This window comes from Anas platyrhynchos, chromosome 4 (genome assembly GCF_047663525.1).
Source record: "Anas platyrhynchos isolate ZD024472 breed Pekin duck chromosome 4, IASCAAS_PekinDuck_T2T, whole genome shotgun sequence".
In the NCBI taxonomy this organism is placed as follows: Eukaryota; Metazoa; Chordata; class Aves; order Anseriformes; family Anatidae; genus Anas; species Anas platyrhynchos.
Genome location: NC_092590.1, coordinates 56342421 through 56348421, shown reverse-complemented (window position 1 = coordinate 56348421; position 6001 = coordinate 56342421). Strand labels below are relative to the sequence as shown.

At 52.3% G+C, this 6001-nt stretch overlaps 1 protein-coding gene across 1 annotated transcript in view; it reads left to right on the top strand.

Moving 5' to 3' along the window:
- The first annotated feature begins 4582 nt into the window (after window positions 1-4582).
- Window positions 4583-6001, top strand: part of KLF3 (KLF transcription factor 3) — a 28407-nt gene continuing 26988 nt past the window's right edge. The window contains exon 1 of the mRNA XM_027457242.3: window positions 4583-5112. The gene's annotated coding sequence lies outside the window, so the exon portion shown is untranslated. The remainder of the gene's footprint in view (window positions 5113-6001) is intronic.

The following is a 6001-nucleotide window of genomic DNA, read 5'->3' as shown; positions in this document are numbered from 1 at the left end:
TAAGCAACAGAACAGAACTTTTATGACCAAACCTCTGACTGCATATATTTCGTGTGAGCAAATCACATCATCTCCCCGTTTCCTGTTTTACACACTGAGGAGAAATTCCAGACACAGTCTTCAGGAAAATGTAATTGCTATAAACGCACAGTAGTAAAGCTCAAGACGAGTAAGAAGTAAGAGACAGAGGATCTACACAGATGGTAAGACTGTGATCTCAAATACATCAATATCCACGCTCCTCTGAGCTCACATTAGGAATAAATGTGATGAGAATTTGGTCTCCAGACCCAACCATTTTTACACATACATATCTACTATTACTACTATAATTGTCACTATTCTTTCTGCTATGGAAATCTCAAGTCTCCCTCATCTACATCTTGGACATCAATACTTGCTACGACAATCTTTCTACACATCAAATAATGAAATGCAACCCCAGCAGCCTTCAGTAAAAGTTACAACTGCAACAAAACCATGCTTGTTCTCAAAAATATCAACATGAATAAAGAAATTAAATCCCCCTTCTCTCCCCACCCCCAAACCTCGTCTCTGTAATTTTGATTGCTGCCTGGACTTGAGGGCTGACCCTTACAGGGCAGTTTTTTTATTAAAGGCAGCCATGTGTGACTGGGTGGCTTTAACAAGAAGGAGCAGCCGTCCATCCCTTCCTTGTGTGAGGCAGCGAACACAAAAGAACCCTGTGTTGTGGTGGCTAAAATTTGTTTCTGCACAAGGTGAGAATTCATTTTAGGGGTGAGCAACAACAGCAATTGCCTTGGTCCTCGGGCAATGGGAAGGGGCAGGCAGGGAGGAGGAACCTCGGATGGGGCAGACAGCAGCACCAGCCATCAGCACCAGGAGGAGGGAGGTTGGGAGGGGCTCAGGCGTCTGCCTCCTCCCTAGGCCCCATCCGCCTTACCACCAGCTCTGACCAAGCTCCTCGGGTGGTTTCCTCCCTCACGCACCTGCACGACAGACCCGCGGAGCCTGGCTGCTCGCCACCATCTTGCCCTTCCTTTAAGCAAACAGTAAGGTCCCAATTATGCAAACGCACGGGTTGACTCACATGCTACTCACGTGGCCAAGTGGCTACAAGATGAGGGGCTACCACGCCAACACAAGAAGCTTCTACACAGTGAAAGTGTGCCTTGCCTTGTACTGTGAAGCCCTGAGTATCTACAAAAGCCTTTCATGGGGACCAGCGGGTTGACACTACCCACACAGCTCCCAGAACTGCACGAGCATCGTCAGCCAAGAGACAGGGCTGAGTCACACAATTCACAGGAGGGTACGTCTGTTCTGCAGTCACAACTGATGTGACGGCGGTATGGTATAAACACAGTCGGGCAAGCTCTAAATTAGCTAGCTTGGGCACCGGTAGTAGTCTAGCCGTGGAGCTCAGGCCAGCCTAACCACTCAGGTATTTACCCAGCTTTTTGGGCACGTTTTCCAGCCAGCTCTGAGTTCCACGCTGCCGCAGCTGGATTGCACCCAGCTCCCAAGCTGGCTTGTTTAAAACCAGCTCAGGTATGTCTGTGACTGCAGTGTAGACATACCTAAGCTTCTAAATCATTTAAACTCCTACTGTCTCAACTTCCACATTTCTGAAAACTTGGAATTACAACACAGAGCCATATCAGTGCTGTGCTGCTGAGGTTAAATATTCAGTGTACAAGAAATATTAGTATACCTTTTTAAGTGTGAAACTTACGGTTCTTCTAAGAAGTGAACTGCATTTAAGAAAAATAATGAATTTTGCTGGATATATGATGACCTCTCTCTCATTCCACTCAGAGCTAGTTTAGTGAGTACCAGATGTAGAGGTGAATATCTGTCCTGAAACTGCAGAACACAGTAGGTTTATACAAATGTACCTGAATACATCAAACATGTATAGGCCTTATCCTGTATCTGTGGACTAAGGACAATTTATCTGCATAAATACCACTCATTGACTAGATAGCACATTTTGTAACACAGACCAACTCAGAATAAATGCCAGAGTAACACTTGCATTGCTTGGGACCAGCATCCACCCCAAGTTCATCCCATAACCCAAAGATGAATTAAGGATTGAAAAAGTACACAAAAAGTACACCAAATACAGTACACTTCTTTTATTTTAAACTGTTTCATGTGAAGAAAAAAAAAGATTTACCCTTAAAAGATGTAAATTTGTTTACAGTTTAAGTCACATTTCTCACAGAGGTAATGTAGCTGATAGTAGCAAGTGTTCATTTGTGCATGGCTGGATTTGGTCCTCTTACAGACATCTGAACATCTTATACCTTTTAATTTAACATTTTAATACTGATTTCTTCATGTCAATGACGCACACCTTCACCTCCGCCCACTCTAAGTACCACCTCCTGTCTGCTTATACCAGAAAACTGACTGTGCCACACTCTCCGCCACACTTCTGAGAGTGAATCTTCCATCTCGTGACAAGGGTTTGTGCCATGTGCTACAAAGCAAAGCAAAGAAGACCCAAGCAATAACCTTTATTCCTGTCATACGAGGGACTTGCATGCCACTGGTCTTCCTCCTGAGAGAGAAGTCATTCAGCACAGCAACATCTGAAATGCTGCTGGGATGATGGGCAAAGCAGAGATGGAGGAGGTGTTGTGCTGGAAGATGTTAAGGGCTGCCATCCGCCAGTCCTTTGATCCAGAAACACTTCCAGACCTGGTTAAAACTGCTGGGTCTGCTAACCAGATGGCAAGGACTCTCCACACACCCAGCTTCCCCCTCCTGGCTTTTCAATTCCTATTAAAATCAATGAGATTCTGCTCCTTTCAGAATTGGAACATCTCTTCAAATTTTTGAATTGCTTAGGTACAAAAACCAAACACAGGAAGATAACAAAATGCTGACAGGTGCACAGTCCTGTTTTGCACCACAAAAGCATCGCTCACAACCCCCTCTCTCTTGTTTGTTAATACAAATCCAGAGTGACTTCACAGAACACAGTAAAATTGCACTGGATTAAACTTGGTTCATCTGAGGCCAGAACAAGGTAATAGTTAACAGGAAAATCCAGTGATTTTACCAGGAGGAGCATGCTTGCTACTACGAAATATTTTTGCCTGTTTCAGAATTGGACACCAAAACAACTCTGCCCCCTGACTTCAGAGCTCTAGCTAGCTGTGTAACCTGTGCTAGCTCTCAGAATAAGAGAGTGCAAAGCTGGGACATAACTACTTTATCTGGAGCATGTTTGTGCAAGAAAATTACAGCAGCTCCTTTTCACAGCCCTAACAAAATGTTTTGTGTCTGTCTGTATGTTCTAACACAACAATTCTGTTTATTTTATAGGCTTATAATAAAAAAATCACACTTTATGAGATACATGATAATATTTCAACAATACCTTGTTGTGACATGATACAGTGTAATTATCCAGGAGATACTACAATTTATTGTTGTGTCATTGAGTCATACCCTTCGGGGTTTCAGACTGGTGTCTTAGTGTGCTTTATAAAGCCTATCGGGCTATGTCAGGGGACACATTAAAACATCCTAGAACCAAAGATGTAAACTGAACACGTGGCTGTACACAGCAGAGCGTGCATCTTGAAAGCATTTCTCCCTGTCCTTCTCCCTTCCTTCTGTGTTTTGCTTTTACAGCTTTATTGACTCGGTAATAATCAAAGAGAACAGAAATAACAACCACCAGAGGTGAGTTAGGTTGGGGTCCCAGTCAGAGACTTGAATACAGGCTGATCCCGAGGGGGCTGGAGATGCCCAGCACCCACCGCTGGTGTTACCCACAGGACCAAACGTGTAATCACGGGTCCCACAGGGCGACTTCTCCACCCTTAAAAAGCTTCTCATCCGTCCACAGTTCGCACTGCGGGACGGAGCCTTGCCAAGCACAGCGGTTGCCTTTTGGTTGACGTGTCAGGTACCATTTATCAGTCAGAAGAGGGTAAGATTTTACGTGGCGCAACGAGTATATAACACCTCATATACAACATGTAGAGTGTTGGGGGCAGAACCTTTGCCTGAGCAACAGAGCCGAGACGGCAGGCCGGGATTTTACTTCACTTTATTCCAGCAAACACCGCTCCGACTGAAACCCCTCGGTCCACAGGGAGACAAGCGGCTCCTGCTCCGCGGGCCGTCCGTGCAAAACCCCAGCCTCCAGCAGCGAGCGCCGCCCGGGGCCGCCTCCTGCCTCCCGCGGGGGGCCGAGCCGGGGCCGCCTCAGGCCGCTGCCCCCCGGCGGGCCCCGGCCCCCTGTGCGCGGGGCGTGAGGCGGCGCTTCCCGGCCCGGGCCTCAGGCGGCCGGCAGCGGGCGAGCCGCCAAGCCGGGGCGGAGGCGGCCCCACACCTCTGCCCCACGCCGGCCGCCCGGCCTCGCCTCGCCTCTCGCCTCGCCCCGCTCCCTTCTCCCAGCCCCCGCCGGCCAAGCCAACTCGGCGGCGGCAGCGCCCCAGAGCGAGCGAGCACCTCCCTCCCTCCCTCCCTCCTCCCTTCCTTCCCCCCGGGCTGTGCCGCCGCAGGTCGGCCGGGGTGGGCGCTGAGGGAGGGAAGGAGGGAGGGTGGGGAAGGGGCGCGCTGCCGGGGAGGGGAAGGGAGGGAAGGGAGGGGAGGAGCGGCCGGCCGGGCAGGTTTGTCGGCGGTGGTTGTCCCGCTCCCCGCCCCTCCCCTCCCCTCCCGGGGCTGCTGGCGGATAATGAGTGTCTGCGCGAGGCCGGCTGCCCCTGGGAGGCAGGGCTGGGCGGCGGGGAGTCACGGCGTGCCCGCCTGTTTGTGTGCGCCGCCGCTCGCCCCGGCCCCTCGGCGGAGCCTCCACCCCGCGGGCGGGGAGCCGCCCTCCTGCCTCCCTCCCTCCGTCCCCGCCCGGCCGCGCTCCCCTCCGTGACCCTCCCGGGGAGCCGGGCAGGGCGAGAGAGGCGGCGGCGTCATGTGACAGCGCGGCCCGGTGCCAGCAGCCCGGGGGGAAGGCGGGAGGCAGGCAGGGAGGGAGGGAGGCAGGCAGCGGGGCCGCCCCTCCTCGCACACACACCGCACACACACACACAGAGCCGGAGCCACGGCGCCTCCAGCCTCCAGCCCCGCCGCCCAGCGCCCCCACGGCGCCCTCCGCACCTCCTGCCCAGCGTAAGTGTGTGTGTGTGGGGGGGGGGCGGCAGCCCCCCGGAAAGTTTCCCCGAGCTGCTGTGGGGATGGGGGGGCTCCGGGGGGCTCCGCGCACCTGCCCCGACCCCGCTGGGACGCCCCCGCCGCCACCATCCCGGTGCGGGGTGCGGGGGCTTTTTGGGGAAGGGGGGACAAGCAGCGGACCGGGGGGATGTTCGCGGGTGGGTTCGGGTTTTGGGAAGGTTCCGGCCGAGCTCCAGGTTAAGCCAGGGGGTGGTGGTGCCCCCCAAAACCATATTATCCGCCCCCCTCCGAGCTGGCAGGGGTCGAGGTGAAGTTCAGCCGCGCCGCAGCTGGGTACGGCGGTAGGAGCAACGACCGCAATTTGCTTCCCTTTTTCTGGACGCCGTTCATTTGTTATTATTATTATTATTAATAATTAATTCTTTAAGCCCAAACGCGGACGGGAGCGTTTACTTTGGACTTTTGTCAGATGCGCCTCTCGCACGGCCGGGGGCAGCCCTGGCACAGGACAGCCCAGTGCGGGGGGCGCAGGCGGGGAGAGGGGCTGGGGGCTGCTCAGGAGGGCAGGGAGGGGGGAATAAAATAGGGACTTGCCTCGTGTCCTCCCCTGATACCTCACTCACTGTACCTGTATTGTCCGCTGTGCTTTATTTGCTTCCTAGCCTTTGAAAATGCAGGAAGTGCCACTGTTTGTAGAGCTGAACTCTGAAGGCTTTATTGTTATGAAAGGCTGAATTTGGGTGCCGGATACGAGAGCTTTGAAGGCTTACTTTATTTAAACTGATATCCATGAGTGCTCATTACCTGTATTGAAAACAAAGGCTTACATGGCTGCTCAGTAATGATTTTTTCCCATATAATACTTTTAAGATGCACACTCTTGGTA